Source organism: Canis lupus, chromosome 34 (genome assembly GCF_048164855.1).
Source record: "Canis lupus baileyi chromosome 34, mCanLup2.hap1, whole genome shotgun sequence".
Lineage (NCBI taxonomy): Eukaryota > Metazoa > Chordata > Mammalia > Carnivora > Canidae > Canis > Canis lupus.
In genome coordinates this window covers 9,757,526-9,775,042 of record NC_132871.1, presented here as the reverse complement: position 1 = coordinate 9,775,042, position 17,517 = coordinate 9,757,526, and the positions used below count along the sequence as shown (strand labels likewise).

At 39.9% G+C, this 17,517-nt stretch overlaps 1 protein-coding gene across 1 annotated transcript in view; it reads right to left on the bottom strand.

Annotated features, from left to right (window-relative positions):
* NFE2L2 (NFE2 like bZIP transcription factor 2) overlaps positions 1-16,975 on the bottom strand; it is a 97,417-nt gene extending 80,442 nt beyond the window's left edge. Inside the window, exon 1 of the mRNA XM_072811265.1 lies at positions 16,852-16,975. The gene's annotated coding sequence lies outside the window, so the exon portion shown is untranslated. The remainder of the gene's footprint in view (positions 1-16,851) is intronic.
* Positions 16,976-17,517: the final 542 nt, after the last annotated feature.

Sequence of the window (17,517 nt, the reverse complement as noted above, 5' to 3'; positions counted from 1 at the left end):
CCATTGGCAATCCTACCACCTAGGATCATCATTATCATAAGATCTGCTTTAGAGCTAACCTAAATCTATTCTGATGCACTGTAAAGACATTTACTTCACAGGATATACTGCTTTCTGCTGCCATCAAAAGTGATTCTTAAAGCATCCTTTGTCCTTTCTTCACAAGCTAAATAATGCTAGTTCTTTGAACTTTTCTTTGCATGTTCCACCCAGTTGTGGCTATGTAAATACAGTATTCATATAAGGACCGCCTATTCTGGTAGGATTAGTTGTCCCTTTCTTTTTCTAAAATTAAAGTACAATTTACATACATTAGTTTCAGGCATACAATGTAATGATTTGATATTTGTATATTTTGTGAAATGGTCACCACAATAACTCTAATTAACATCTGTTACCATACATAGTTTTTTTTCTTATAATGGGAGCTTCCAAGATTTACTCTCTTAGCAAATTTCAAATATGCAATATAATATCTTTAATAAATATTTTATTTATGAGTTTTATTTATGAGTTTCATGGGCTCAGATCTTACATTCTAGTCTTCAATCCATTTTGAGTTCATTTTTGTGCAGTGGTCCACTTTCATTCTTTTGCATATTGCTGTGCAGTTTTCCCAACACCATTTACTGAAGAAACTATTCTTCCTCTTCCCATTGTGTTTTCTTGGCTCCTTGTTGTGAATTAATTGACCATATATGTGTAAGTTTATTTCTAGGCTCTATTCTGTTCCATTGATTTATGTGTCTGTTTTTATGCTAATACAATACTGTTTTCATTGCTATAACTTTGTAATATAGTTTGAAATCAGGGGCATACTGTGTTCTGCTATATCAAGATTGCTTTAGCTATTCAGCTATTTTGTGGTTCCAAACAAATTGAAGAATTGTTTGGTCTATTTCTGTGAAAAATGCCATTGGAATTTTGACAGGGATTGCACTGAATCTGTAGATTGCTTTGGGTAATATGGACATTTTAACAACATTAATATTCTAATTTTGAGCATGGTATATCTTTCCATCTATTTGTGTCTTCTTAAATTTCTTTCATCAATGTCTTATAGTTTTCAGTGTACAAGTCTATCTTCTTGCTTAAATTTATTCCTAGTTATTTTACTCTTTTTGATGCAATTGTAATGAGATTATTAATTTCTCTATTACTTTGTTATTAGTGTACAGAAATGCAATGAATTTCTGTATATTGATTTTGTATCCTGAAACTTTACCAACTTCATTTATTAGCTCTAACAGTTTTTTTGGTGGCATCTTTAGGGTTTTCTATATATAGTACCATGTCATCTGCAAATAGTGGCAGTTTTACTCTTCCTTTCTAGTTTGGGCACCAGGGCTGCCCGAATTTTACAATTCTTAATTTTAAAATTCTTTGTGGGGATCCCTGGGTGGTTCAGCAGTTTGGCGCCTGCCTTCAGCCCAGTGCGTGATCCTGGAGTCCCGAAATCAAGTCCTGCATTGGGCTCCCTGCATGGAGGTTGCTTCCCCTCTGCCTGTGTCTCCGCCTCTCTCTCTCTCTCTCTCTCTCTCTCTCAATCTCTGTGTACTCATGAATAAATAAATAAAATATTTTTTAAAAAAAGAATTTTTATCGGAACTGGGTGTTGAATTTTGTCAAATGCTTTTCTGCATCTATTGAAATGATTTTATGATTTCTCTCCTTCATCTTTTTAAAGTTTTTATTTAAATTCCAGTTAGTTAACAGAGTGTAAAATTGGTTTCATGTGTACAATATAGTAATTCAACACTTCCATATAACACCCAGTGCTCATCATAACAAGTGATCCCCATCACATATTTAACTAATCACCCCATCCTCCTCACCTCTGGTAACCATCAGTTTTTCTCTGTGGTTAAGAGTTCGTTTCTTGGGATCCCTGGGTGGTGCAGCGGTTTAGCACCTGCCTTCGGCCCAGGGCGTGATCCTGGAGACCCGGGATCGAATCCCACATCGGGCTCCCAGTGCATGGAGCCTGCTTCTCCCTCTGCCTGTGTCTCTGCCCCTCTCTCTCTGTGTGACTATCATAAATAAATAAAAATTTAAAAAAAAGTCTGTTTCTTATCTTTCATTTTTTAAATGTTATACATCATGTTGATTTAGTTTTGGATGTTAAACCATCCTTGTATCCTGGAATAAATCCCACTTGTTCATGGTATATTTTAATGTATTGTTGAATTTAATTTGCTAATATTTTGTTGAGGATTTTTGCATTTACATCCATCAGGTATATTGACCTGTAATTTTCCTTTCTTATGAGATTCAGGAATGTAAGTCTCCCTGGCCATCTAAAGCCAGGCAACTAAGGGTGTCCCCTGGGTTGCAGCTGCAAAAATCAGGTCACCAGATGTAAAAGCCAAGGCATCAGATGTGTGTAGAAGCTCTCCTCTGGCAGATACTGATACTGGCACTGTGGAGCATAGCAGAGGGAGAGTGTGAAGATGGTGCTTACTGGTTGCAGCACGGCAGAGGAAAAAAATGCAAATATGGCACTCGCCAAAAAAGGGTGAAAAAAAGAAAAGGAAAAGGAAAAGGGAAAAAAAAGATAGCACTGGTTGGTTTTACTAAGGCCGAAGAGTGCAAGATGGTGCCCACCTATCTCTGACCACGGAGAGCATCTCAGCAAGTCCCTGTCCCTTAGACCTGTGCTTTAAAATTAGGAAATAAAAAAAAAATAAATAAAAATAAAAAATATTAGGAAATAAGTCTCTTTCACATAAAGTCTGGTCCCTTTTCAAAGAGCTGTCCTGAGCAGATAAGCCTGCATGCATGCCCTTTAACAGATGTTCACTAGTTCACCGTGGATCCATGGGTTTCTTGGGCATGAGTCCCATTGGTCTTCAAAGCCAGGTGTTTTGGAGGCTCATCTCTCAGGAGCCAGTCTTAAAAGCTGGAGTGCCTTTTATGGAGTTTGAATGCTTTGCCCCTAAGGAAGATGCTGTGCATTTTAGTTGACTCCCAACTGTGGGTCACTATACTATACTAGGGGCGGGGGTTTATAGCAAGATTGTGTTTTAAGCCTTTCCTAATTCCCTTTGATGTGGTTTCCTTCTTGTTTGCCTGATGTGAAGGGCTTGCTCCGCCAGTTTTTAGGTTTTTTTTTTTTCTTTCCCAGAGGAAATTTTTCCACATATAGCTGTAGATTTGGTGTGTCCATGGGAGGAGGTGAGTTCAGGATCTTTCTATGTTATCACCTTGAACTGGAACTAGCCGTCCCTTTCTTTTGGTTATACTCCAGGTTTACTCTTGCTTATCTGACCAAAGTCTTACACTGCTGACTCAAGTTTAGGTTATGGTCCAATAGATTTGTACAAGGTTGAAAAATAAAGCTTTCCAACCATAAGCAAGAGTTTTTGTCTGGCTTTCTGATAGAGAACAATATTTAATATAACAGCTTATAGATGAGAATCAGCAGTCTAAAGAAAAATTAGTTAATAGGCAAAGAGGGATTATTGAATTATGGATTCATACATTTAGATGGTGCCTTAAAAAATAGTCTATATATATACTAGGAGATTGAAACTCAGATATGTATCCAGGCTTCTAGTCAATGCTTATACTCTGAACAGTCTTGCAACTCAGAGTGTGGTCCTCAGGTCAGCAGTATCAGCATCATCTGGTAGCTTGTTAAAAATGTAGAACTCAGGGGATCCCTGGGTGGTGCAGTGGTTTGGTGCCTGCCTTTGGCCCAGGGTGCGATCCTGGAGACCCAGGATCAAATCCCACATCGGGCTCCCGGTGCATGGAGCCTGCTTCTCCCTCTGCCTGTGTCTCTGCCCCCCTCTCTCTCTCTCTCTGTGTGTGACTATCATAAATAAATAAAGAAAAAAAAATGTGGAACTCAGACCTGAAGCTCCACCAAATCAGAATCAGCATTTTAACATGTGATTTGCATGTATATTAATACTTGAGAAGATATATAGGCAAAAGCACCACAGGTTTTTGTCCTATTATTTAAAATCTTGTGTAAATCATATTACATAGAAAACCTGATCTCTTTTGGGTAAGGCCTGTATTATTACAGGTCCTGGTCTAATACATTATTTGAATAGCTGGATTAAATAAAAAGAAAAACTCCAATGATCTCTGGGAAAAGAGGGCATCTATTTGAACTGTGCTTGTTTTTAATGTACCCATTCAGATTTTAATTTGCTAGAAAAATTAATAGCCTATTTGGTGGTAGCATGTCCTGTAAAAATAAGTGCAATAAAATGAAAGTATTTAAATGGATATTTAAACTATGCAGTCATCAGTGATTTAGTTTTCAATTACACAAAGGTAATTACACTAGAATCCACCTCATTCACCCTTCCGTGAGAAAATGCTGGAGTGTTGTAATAAGCTGATGCTTTCAGGCAATGACTGATCTCCACTCCTTGTTGGCCAGGACCTGAATTCATTTACTTTAAACAGTTTAGGGTGTATGCTGGGAATATAAATGATTGAAACACTCTTTGTGACCCTTCTTACAAAGGAAGTCACATCACTATTAAGGGGGCATGTGAGGCCACAGCCTTAGGCTCTCAGATTAGGAAGGGCTCACACAGCATGCAGATTTGGCCCAGGAGAGAAAGGCAGGACTGTGATAAAGGAGAGCTCCACCCCTGGGCCCTTCATCTAACAGTGGTTCTTAAAGTTCCATGTGTGGAGGAGCGTTTCTGGAGTGCTGTTATGTTCTGTTTCTTGATCTGGGAGCTGGTTACATGGGTGTGTTCAGTATATGAAAATTCACTGAGCTGTTCATTTATAATAAAAACACTTTTCTATGTGTCTGTTCTACTGCAATAAAAAATTATAAAGTATATAAAGTTAGAGTTGCATAAGACCAGCTCTTTGTCCTTTCTCCTATTCAGATGCAGGTGGTCTGTGTCCCTTACTTTGAGAAATGCTGCTCAGAGTAATCTAGGGGGCTACAATCAGGGAAAACTGATGAGCAAGCTTCATTAACCTGCCATACTTATGGAGGTGGACAAGTAGAACCAAACAGACAATAATGCATAATACAAGGTACACTATATTCTAGGTGCCATGTAAATACATTCTTCTGGTCCTCATCTTTGAGAGGATGGTATTATCTTCATTTTACAGATGAGGCAATGGCATCCATATAGGAGGCTGGACCAAAAGTCCATGGCAGATTTATCAGGACCAAAGTCTATCTTATACTCACTAGTGCCACTGCCAAGCAGCTTGAAGGAGCAAGTAAGTCATAAGGACAGTCTGAAAGAGGTGAGAGTGGACAGAGAAAGAACATAGGACTCTGCCGATGTAGCAGCTAGCATTAAGGGCAGTTTGCAAATAGGCACCTCTGATTATTTTAGAATATTCTGGCAAGTAGATGGCAGCTTCTTGGAGACAATGCCCTAAGGCCAAACTCAGGGGACCTCCAAGCACCTGGAGATCCTGGACCATAGCCCAAACTTGGTTGGATATCAGTATCACCTTGGGAACGTCTGAAACATACGATTCACTGGCTCTACCCTAAAGTTCCAGACTCAGTACCTTTGGGGTGAGGCCTGAAAACTCTTTAAAAACTACCCCAGAGGGCAGCCCGGGTGGCTCAGCAGTTTAGCGCCACCTTCAGCCCAGGGTGTGATCCTGGAGACCTGGGATCGAGTCCCACGTCAGGTTCCCTGCATGGACCCTGCTTCTCCCTCTGCCTGTGTCTCTGCCTCTCTCTCTGTGTCTCTCATGAATAAATAAATAAAATCTTTAAATAAAAAAAAAAACCACCCCAGGAAATTCTGCTGATCAGCTGGGCTTGGGAACCAGACTGCAGTTATATTGACCACAAGAAAGAGTAAGACTTGGACTGACTTTAGTAGTAGTTCATCACTAGCCAATCAGAGGAAAGAAAAGAGAGCATATAGAGTGCCCTCAAACTGTAACTATAACCAGATGTTAGGCCAAGAAATAAAACAGATCATGGGCAGTCCGGGTGGCTCAGCAGTTTAGCGCCACCTTCAGCCCAGGGTGTGGTCCTGGAGTCCCGGGATCGAGTCCCACATCAGGCTCCCTGTGTTGGAGCCTGCTTCTGCCTCTGCCTGTGTCTCTGCATCTCTCTCTCTCTCTGTATTTATTTATTAAATAAATAAATAAATAAATAAATAAATAAATAAAATCTTAAAAAAAATAAAACAGATCAAAAGGAAAAGTATAAACTTTCATTTATAAAATAAGTCATGGGGATACAATGTACAGCATGGAGATTATAGTTAAAACTGTAAAATATATAAATAGCAAGGAAATTTAATATCTCAGATCTCAATATGAAATCCTTGGTCTAGGCTGTTTCTAACTTAGACGTTTGAGTATTTGAACATAGCAAAAATGGGCTTTGCAAAATTTAAGGAGACAGTATTGCAAAGGTAACAAGATCCAAGGGCACCCTCCACCCCCATCAACCTGAACTGGTTTATTCTAGATTTAAACTATGAACTTGAACAACCTAGACTTCCATTTGACCTCAGTGTTCAGTGGTAAAAGTACAGAGGTGATTATGTACAGTCAATAACTTCCCTATCTCATCTGTCAACTAGAATAAATAGCTAAAACTGATAAGTTGATAAAGTACTTTTTTTTTATTGGAGAGTTAATAACTTACTCTGAAGTAGACTTTAATTACTAGACCTTGCTAACAATTGACATATGAATTAATTGCCAAGTTTAATTCTTGCACAAGTTTAAAAGAGACTTTATAGCATTGAAACCTAGAGGAACTCTTTATGATATAAATGATAGAACACAATTCAATCCATTATTCATCAGTATAAATAGGAACAAAATACAGGGAACAATAAAATAAGCCTAGAATTAGAGCTAATTGGGTTTAAGAAAACCATTTTGATCCAAACATGTTCTTATCCCAAGCCCTTGTCTGAATTGAGGAAATAATCCTTGTTCTTCATGTATGAGATTAGAGGCCCATGTTTAATTTCTTCCACCATGTGAAAGTGAGGAAAGGGATCTTTGAGCCAAGAAATATACTCTGGCTCCAAACACTAGAGAGTTGATCAATCTCCACAATTTTTTTTAAAAGATGTTATTTATTTATTCATGAGAGACACACAGAGAGAGGCAGAGACATAGACAGAGGAAGAAGCAGGCTCCCTTTAAAGAGCCTGATGTGGGACTCAATCCCAGGACCCTGGGATCATGACCTGAGCCAAAGGCAGACGCTCAACCACTGAGCTACCCAGGTGTCCCAATTTCCATGAATTTTGTAAAACATTAATATTACTCTCCTGGATAAAAGAAAAAAAAAATGAGGACAAAAGGACAAATTACAACACATACCCAGAGATTAAGGAGATCCTTGTTGTGTTCTTAGTTTCACAGTTTATTCAGATTTCTGTTTTATATCTTGGTAAAATACCTCTAAAGAGGAAGAATGTTTTGGTTGCAAGTAGAATTTTCTAAATAGCTCTAGGGAAACAAAAACAATTTTTAAAGTAAGTTTTTAAAAAAGTAATCCCTACACCCAATATGGGGTTCAAACTTACAACCCAAGATTAAGAGTTGGATGCTCCACTGACAGAGCCAGCCAGGTGCCCCTAAAGTAGTCTCTAGTCTGAACTTCTTGATTTCAAAGAATCATACTGGGGCACCTGGGTGGCTCAATCAGTTAAGCATCCAGCTCGTGATTTTGGCTCAGGTCATGATCTCAGTGTCATGAGACTGAGCCCTGTGTCAGGCTCCACACTGGGCATAGAGCCAGCTTAAGATTCTCTCTCCCTTTTCTTCTGGCCTTCCCCACTCTCTAAAAAATATAAATAATAAATAAATAAAGAGTCATAGTAAACTGAGATATGACCTATTGCATATTCCTTTAGAAAAGAAATTATAGGGGCACCTGGGTGGCTCAGGTGGTTAAGCATCTGCCTTTGGCTCAGGTTATAATCTCGGGGTCCTGGGATTGAGCTCTGCACTGAGATCCCTGCTCAGTGGGAACTCTGCTTCTCCCTTTCCCTCCTCCCCTTCCCCTTGTTTGTGCATGCTCTCTCCCCTTCTTTTCTCTCTCTCTCAAATAAAGGAATAAAATCTTTAAAAAAGAGAAAAGAAATTATAGATATCAGAAAAGGAGTACTTTAAAAATTCATAATCCTCACACTTATGATCAATTGATTTTTGACAAGGATTTCAAGATAATCCAAAGGGGAAAGAATAGTCTTTTCAATAAACGGTTTGGGATAATGAATATTATATGCAAAAAGATAAAGTTGGACTTTTACCTCACACCAAATATGAAAATTATCTCAAAATGGAGCAAAGACCCAAATGTAGGATCTAAAACTCTAAAACTTTGGAAAAAACATAGGGATAAATCTTTGTGACTTTAATCAGTGGTTGGTTAGATATGACACCTAAAGCACAAGCAACAAAAGAAAACAGACAAATTTGACTTCATCAAAATTAACAACTTCTGTGTTTCAAAGAACATGAGCAAGAAATGTACAGGATGGGAGAAAATACTCACAAATCATATATTGACATAAGAGTTGCATCTAGGATACACTAAGAATTCTTACAACTCAGTAGTGAGAAGACAACCCAAATTAAAAATGGACAAAAGATCAAAATAGATATGTCTCTAAAGGAGATATACAGATGGTAAGCAAGCTCATGAAATGATGCACAATATCATTAGCCTTCAGTAAAATGGCAATAGAAATAACAGTGAGATACTACTTCATAGCCACTAAGATGACTAGCATAAAAAAGACAGGTAATAATAAGTGTTGATGAGGAAGTACAGAGATTGGAACCTTCATACATTGCTAGTGGGAAAGTAAAATGATGCAGCCTTATAGGAAAACAGTTTGGCAGTTTCTCAAAAGGCTAAACACTGAGTTGCCATATGATCCAGCAATTCCCTTTTTAGGTATATAGCCCAACACAAATGAAAACATATGTCCGTATGAAACTCATATACAAATGTTCACAGCAGCATTATTCATGACATCTAAAAAGTGGAAACAGCCCAAATTCCATCAACTGATGAATGGATAAATAAAATGTGTTATATCCACACAATGGAATATTATTTGACAAAAAAGTAAGTACTGATCCAATGGATAAACCTTGAAAACATTAGGCTAAGTGAAAGAAGCCAGTCATAAAGGACCACATTTTATAAAATTCCATTTATATTTAAGGTCCAGAATTGGCAACTTTGTAGAGATAGGAAATAGATTAGTTGTTGCCTAGGGCTGGGGCAAAGGGTCTTAAACTAAGAGTGACTCCTAATGAATACAGGGTTTCATTTGGGTGTGATAAACATGTCCTAAAATTGACTGTGGTGATGACTGCACATACCTGGGAATATGCTAAAAATGTTCATTGATTCTTTTTGAAAATTTATCTTAAATACGGACATTAGTAAAACAGGGAAAAATACTCTACCAAATGACAATCAAATGATATAAAAACTGAAGAAAGTGCTTAGGGTACCAAAACTTTTTAGAAATTCAAATAGGATCTTTATTTTTTTACTGTCTGGGATACATTTTGGACCGAACTATTATGTCAAATAAACCTAGAATAATAATTTTGACAAGCTATTCTTCACAGCATGTAAGTAATGCATTATAGGAGCCAGGACTGCCCCTAAAATTTGTGAAACCAAGGGTAAGAATACAAATTGATGTCCATATTCCATATGTATATGTAAAAGCTATAAATACAATATGTTCTATTTTCCTAACTTGATAACTTTGTCTTAATGACCTGAAGGCCAAGTTTGAATATGTAATTTTCAGGCACCTTTTTGTTCTGCATGAGGACATGGAGGCATGGGGAGAGCTGAAGCTACGCCCTCTCTCTCCCCATTCCTGGCTCTGACTGAGAAAGAACTGTCAGGCATGTGGACACCCCAGCCCACACACCCACAATCTGTGCATATCCCCAAGGCTCTCCTTGGCCGCTTTCAGTCTAGGGAGTGCATATACTGGTGGCATGGTCTGCCCTTGGGAGGATGGGACTGAAGAAATGTAGGCAGGCCTTGGAAGTGGACTTGAGGCACTGAGGCCAGAAATTTTGAGGTGCTCCAGGTTATCCAGACTGTGTAGTAGGGATCAATGTGGATTCTGGTCCCAGTTTCCTCACTCTGTGGTGAGGGGCTCAGCCAGGGAGTATCAGAGCAGGGCCTCCTAAAAGTTGAAAGGCAGTATCAGCAGGAGTTCCACACTGTGGAATGTGATAATTGGTCTAAGACACGGAATCCTGTCACATACCTCAGGTCTGCTTTAGCAGGAGGAAGGAAGCCAGATCAAGCTTGTCCAGACAGGGAAGATGGATCATGCCTCACTCACCCTGGAGGGTTCACAGAAGCTTATCGATTCTTGGCAAAGTGAAACAGCCCAACCTGGGGGAGTCTGCCCAGATTTGAATGCCAGTTTAGTTAATGATTTAAAGGGGGCATTCACCTTTTCATTTTATGGAGAAAATGTCTGGAATATTCTGGTGTTATTTTTATAAGGGCCACTGAACTCTGTTTGTCCTCCTCCTTGTTATGATTCTTGCTCTCTCACCCATCAATGTAATCAGAGTGCCAAGGACCCATCAGCCCTTGCTTGCCTTCTTCTCAGTCTGTTATTGGTGTTGATTTCAGCAATGATCCTGATAGACACCCTCAGCCCCTTGATCCTTCATTCATTCCTGTCTTCCTAATCCCTACCCAGAATGAAATCCACCACGTACTTTTTGTTTCCACTCCCAAACAGAAGATAGTGCTGGAGAGAATTCAGAAATCTGATCCAAGCTTTGTCAGGTGACTGGTCCCAGATAAGCCCTCACGACTAAGGGTGATTCTTTGAATTTTCAGTCAGTTAAGGTAGGTGCCCGTCTCTGACATTCTCCACTTCTCTTTTTCTAAATCTTTCCTACTTTCCCCAAGTCCCAGTCCCACCTCTTGCATATCACTTTTCCATTTTGCTTAACGTAAGAAATTAAAATTCTACAACATAAGCCTCCTCTTTGTTTCTTTTCTCCTTCCTTCCTTCCTTCCTTCCTTCCTTCCTTCCTTCCTTCCTTCCTTCCTCCTCCCTCCCTCCCTCCCTCCCTTCCCTTCTTTTGCAGTCATCAAAACCTGGCCTGCACCCTGTATTCCTCTCTTTCTTTCCTTTTCTACCCCAATCCAATCCATAACCACATCCTATTGGCCTTCCCTCCTATACATCTCCTAAACCTACCCTCTCCTCTTAATTTTGTCATTTTCTTAATTCAGGCCTTCATCATCTCTGCCTGGCCTCATTCAATTGTTTCCCAAATGGCATTCACTGATACTATCCTCATCCGTCTCCACCTCATCCTCTATTGTCCTCACAGAGGGAGATTTCCTTAGAAAAGGAAGTAGAGGCTGAATTGGGGATGACAGAGCAGGGAGGAAGGCAGAGTCAAAAGAGAGGGAGATCCAACATCTGGAAATCAAAGAGAGTAGAGGGGAGAACAGAAATGCCTGCTATTTAAACTCTCTCTGTCTCTTCATAAATTCTTCAATCAAATCTGCTGCTTTTGGGGGGCTGATTTACTCTTAGAGAAATACAATAAAGTACTGAGTCCTGCTTTAAGATGAAAGGCAGTGCAAATGAAGCCAGCTACTATATGGTTTGCATGTTCAATTTATTCTTCACTCATTCATTTACTTATTTAACAAATATTTATTGAGCACCTACCACGTATCAGGTACATGCTAGGTATTAGAGGGTGTGCAGTGATCAAGACAGAAACAATCTTGCCTTGAAAGCATTTATAGTCTAGCCAGAAAGCAAATAAATAAAACAAATTAAAATATGATAAACAATATGACCTGAGAAAGTTATAAGAGTACATAGAAGGGACACATCAAAGTTAGGGGTGAGAAGAAGGTCAAGGAGGACTTCCTGGGCAGCTGGCATTTAACCTGAGACCGGAGGAATGTGCAGGAATTAACCAGGCATAGGGAAAAGTTGGAGAAAATCTTCTAGAAATGTAAGAAAGTCCAGAGGCAAGAGAGAGCATGATGAGCCCATGGAACTGAAAGAGAGAAAATTGTGAGAAACGAGTTGGAAGAGGTAAACTGGGAACAAATCTTAACTTGTAAGTCAAGTTTAAAAGTTTAGATTTTATCCTAAAGGCAATGGGAAGGTACAGACAGGATTTTAGCAGGTGAATGCCCTGATCAGATTTGATTTTGAAAGAACATGTGATAGGATAATATGTGAAGTATTAATGGAATGTACTCTCTTCACTCATCTCCTTGGGCTCTGGGCTGCCAACCTGTGGACCCTGACACCAAATCAACATGCAAACACACACACAAACACAAACACATACACAGATACCACCCCCCACTCTTATTAGTAGAGTAGAAAGTACATTAGTTATTGTGGAGATAATCTGATGCTGAGACAGACCCAGACTCTACATTATATAAATGAAATACAAAGGGCTCTGCTTTTTTTTTTTTTTTTTTTAAGATTTATTTATTTATTCATGAGAGACACAAAGAGAAAGAGAGGCAAAAACACAGGCAGAGGGAGAAGCAGGCTCTATGCAGGGAGCCCGACATGGGACTCAATCACAGGTCTCCAGGATCATGTCCCTGGGCTGAAGGCGGTGCTAAACCACTGAGCCACCCAGGCTGCTTGGGCTCTGCTCTTTAACTCAGAGATTAAACTGAAATTAAGAGAGATTAAATAATAAATTTTTCTATTGTTTGAAATTAATGTAATTCCACACATGTGAATTAATGAGATTAAACAATTTACACATATGTAAATATGAGCTGATTTTTTTCCTGTCTGTCCTATGAGTGGAGAAGAAATAACCTGATATGGAAGTGGATGTACTAGATAAAAGGAAGAGATATTTCTATACTGTTTGCTGGGGTTGTGGGGAATATCATGGCCCTTCTGCAAGATGAAGGTACATGGGACTTACATGTACACCCAGCCAGCTCATCACTGCCCATCAGAGCCAGCAGGGTCAAAAACCTATAGGGCACACCGGGCCTTGCCAGTACTGACAGAGTAGACAAGAATGGCATTAGCAGCTCATGCCAGCATTCAGACCACCCAGATAAGACTACATGAATAGCTTGCACCCATCACAACACACAGTCAAACATAGACCTCCATCCTCTCTCCACCAAGCAGTCAGGGATGATACACAAATTTCTGGCTGCATTAGTGAGTCCAAGGGTAGTACTTACCACTCACAGGAGAAATTTAGGAAGAGGTACATGTTTGAAGAGGAAATGAATTCACTTTTAAGGCCTACAGGTAGAGCTGGCTAAAAGATAGCTGTCTGGGTCTGAAGCTCCAGAGAAAGGTCTCAGCTAGAGAGATATCTGGGAGCATGTAGGTGGTATCATAGATGCCCAGGGGAGAGAAAATATCAAAAAAGGAGGACATGTCAAGTGTCAAAGAGAGAACTGATAGGTGTCCCTTGAGTGTAGCTACAGGGAGATCACTGGTTATCTCGGAGAATGCAGATTGGGAGAGTGAATGGAAAGGGAGGAAGTTGAAACAGTGAGTGGAGATAACTATTCCAAGAAGTTTAGCTGGCGAGGAGTGAGCAGGCTATCGATAGAGGGGGAATGGAGCTTTTTTTAACCCTAGGAGGAAGGAACTAATAGAGTGGAAGAGGCTAAATATATAGATAAGAGTGAGAATAACTGCAAGTAAGGGGAATGAGAGGTCAAGAGGAGATGGGACTCAGAGCATGGGCCAAGATATGGGCCTTAGATGAGGAAGGGAACATCTTTATAAAGAGGTGAGACTGAGGAAAGAGGCAAGGTAGGGAAAGATGCAAGTTGATAGGCTAGCACGGAAAACTAAGACTACTCACATCTCCCAACTTCTATTTCACCCCCTTGATAAGTGGAAAATAAAACCACCTCCAGAGAATAGTAAAGAAGGCAAGCATGGAGGTTTGGAAAGAAAGGGGAATTCTTGAAATATCTGGTGACTCAGAAATAAAGAGCAAGCAGGTTAGGGGAATATGGTAGGATTGCAGGCAGTACTGAAGTCCCACTTGAGGTTGCTGAGCCTGAATTTAGGGCAGCCCAATCTGGGTGACCATGTAGTTTTCTCCAGCAGTGTCCAGCAGCCCAAGAAAAGGAATAGCCATGGAAAACAACTAGATTCAAGTTTCGTCAGGCAGATGAAACAACAGAATAATGGAGCAAAGGAGTTGAGGCCACATGTCAGAGGCTAACATTATAAAGCATGGATTTTTTTCCAGTAAAGAAGGAAAAGGAGATAGAAAATGGATAACAAATAAGGAGAAAAAGGAAAATAGAGTTTCTAATAAGTTTGGAAAACCAATAGAGTAAAAATAACCACAGGAAAAGAACTAGAGGAATAGAAAGTCATGAGTTCAGAGGTGCTGTGGTTTCTTGATGACCAAGTTTGGAGTGGCCATGGGATTGGATGATTGAAACAGAATAGAGAAGGAAACCAGAGATGGAATCAAGGAACTGAGAGAGATCAAGTATGTCTCATGGACATAACAAATGTGCCAGATTGTAGGCAGCACTTGGAATAAAAAGGGATACTGGGGTTCATTGCTAATATCTCTAATAAATAAAGGACATGGCTAGCAGTCAGTGGATGACAGCTGGGGTAGAGAGTGTGACCTGATGGCTATGTAGTCTGGGTCTCAGAGGGCAGAGAACTGAGATGCATGGAAATGACAGTGTTTGACAGAATAAACCTGACCCAATAGGCTCCACTTACAAGGGCTACAGGGAAAGTAGTGTGCTTGCAAGGAAAGCCTTGTTAGGGCTTGAAAGCTAAAGAATGTCCAATGAAGAGGCTGGGAGTCTTCGTTGATGATAGTGTGGGATTCCTGAGGTCACAGAGAAAAAGTTTAAGAGGAAAGGGGGTAGTTGGAAGCTGAATCAAGGATGAGGACGAGAGTTCATAGAGTATATACCCCCTTGAAAGGACTTCCCTTTGAGGCACACATCAAGAATATCAAGGGTCTCACGGATAGCAGGTTTGGCAGCTGCACAGCTGTCACAGAGTTAATGGGTCAGGGCTCTCAGGATTCAGCTTTGTCCTGGGTATGTGACATCTCTGAGTCCTGGGTCTCAGAGTAGTCTGGGTCTTGGCTCCAGGAAAAGTTCCAGAGTGGAGGGCTGCTGGCCTACAGCTCTGGATGGTGTGTGATGGTGTGGCCCTTGAGATGCATGCAGACCAGTGGCTGGGTGATACTCAGTATCTCAACTTCACTCCCTCATATTCTACATTATCTCAATGCCTCTCGGTCTAGTCATTTTAGGACTCAGTTTTGTCTCCAAGCTAGAGCTGAGGAGGAAAGCATTCAGTAACTGTAGAGCACCAGGAGTTGTTTTCAGAAAGGCAGATTTCCTGACTTATCATAGAGTTAACTCGTGACAACCCAAGGAATATTAAAAGGCACTCCTTCAAGGAAAGATGTGATGTTTAGGGTAATGTCCTGGTACATTTGCTTTCATTAAGGAGGAGGAGGAGGAGGAGAAAGAGGAGGAGGAGGAGGAGGAGGAGGAGGAGGAAGAGGAGGAGGAGGAGGAGGAGGAGAAGAGAAAGAAGAGGAGAGAATTTAAAAAAGACTCTGATATGCTGCAAATTGATTTTTTCTTAAATATGAATGACAATCCACTTGGCCTCAGGTTGGTTTATTTATGTACTATAGTTATGTTCACTCTCCATGGTGAGGTTTTTGTTGTAGTTTGCTTAAAAGGCACTGGTCACATTTTAGCTTCTGTTCAGTTCATTACGCATGAACAGTCTAGTGTTCTTTAGAGTACTCTTGAACTCTTGAAATGACAAACGTTGAAGGGGCACTTTCCTTATGTTCTCCTTGTCAGCAGATTTTGTTATGAACATCTTGCTGGTAGACCCCATTGTTAAAAAGAGAAACAACAGGCCCAAAATGGAGTCATTTATGCTAAGCCTATGTCACCACACCGATACTTAATACCTAACTTAATTGCAGTTTCAGCCTCTCCCAGGAATGTAACCTTGAATCAGTCAGGCTGAAATTTCCTGGTTAGTGGTAGTGAGGCAATCTGCCTGATAGGTTCCTGCCATCCCCTGAAGAAAGATGAGGTAATGTGCTTTTCCTTATCCCTGCTCCTACAAAAGCCTTCCATTTTGTACAGCTCCTCAGAGTTCCTCTCTATTTGCTTAGATGGGATGCTCCCTGATTCATGAATTGTTGAGTAAAGCTAACCTGATTTTTATTTTTATTATTTTATTTTATTTTATTTTATTTTACTTTATTTTTATTTTTTGTTAACCTGATTTTTAAATCTACTCAGCTGAATGTTGTTTTTTTAACACCACGAGGAATAATGTTTTTTTTTTAAAAACTTTAGTGGGGCTTTGATGTAAAGTATAAAGGTCTTCTGTCTAAGTCTGCTCCACTCCTTTTCTTTGCATTATTAATTCAACCATAAGTTGCATGCTTTTCAGGAAGTGTGACCTTCTTACTAACTTCTTGAGCTTCAGCGTAGCATCTGGTGACATAGGGATCATTTTACAGCGGGTTCAAAGCATCGGTTGACAAAGAGTCAGTAAATAGCATTGTTTATATCTTAAAGGAATCCAATACTCACAGCAACCCAGGCAGTTTGGAGTTTGGCTGTATCAGATCCCCAGTGTCATGATGCAAATGATCATGTTTATATGACGTTCTGCGAAGCTACGCAGGCTCACTGATGATACTACCCTTAAGATATAGAAAACAGCTAGCGTGGAAAAGAGGCTAAGTGGTCAGTTTCCTCATTCATTGATATCAGTTTGTCATTAATTCTTTACATTCCCACATGATTGATTCAATGTATTTGAGAAAGGTGTAAGATACCTTACATCATACCTTAGGTTCTGCTTTTTTTTTTTAGAAGATGGGTGAGTTGAGAGTAGGCAGGCGATAGCTGTTTGCTGCTGTTGAAGTCGGTTGGCGCCAAGCTTTTCTGGCATTCTTTCATCTGTGCTGCCATCTAGAGAGGAGAATTAGAAACACACAAAGGTAAACTGGAAGTTCCAAAATGGAGTTATGGGAAAATGGATTCTGTAAATTAACTGGTAGAAGCTGTACGAAACATCAGTGAGCTTTGGGGGTGGTAATCTTATGGTTCTTCCCTCTCTCTCTGTCCCTCCCACATACAAAACAGGACTTGGAGATCTGTTTATTGTTTTTTATGACAACATTCCAGTCATTGCTGGGGAACTGTTTCCTGGATTCAAATGGACTTCTTACATAAGTAAAATTCAATTGTGTTAATTTTCTGGTACCTCCAGACTGGTATCCCTAGTTAAAATATTGCTGAAAATGCTCATATTCTCAGTCCTGCAGGATTTGGAGATGAAATGCCAGGATATGTGTGTGTGTGTGTGTGAATTAACAAGATAAAAAGGTCCTGTGAACACAGTGAGACAGTTTCCTGAAGTCAGTATGTTCCACAGAAACTACTAGTTCTGCTTACAGGTGAAATGTTGGTCAAATAAATTCGGGGGAATGCTAGGTAAACAATTTTAAACA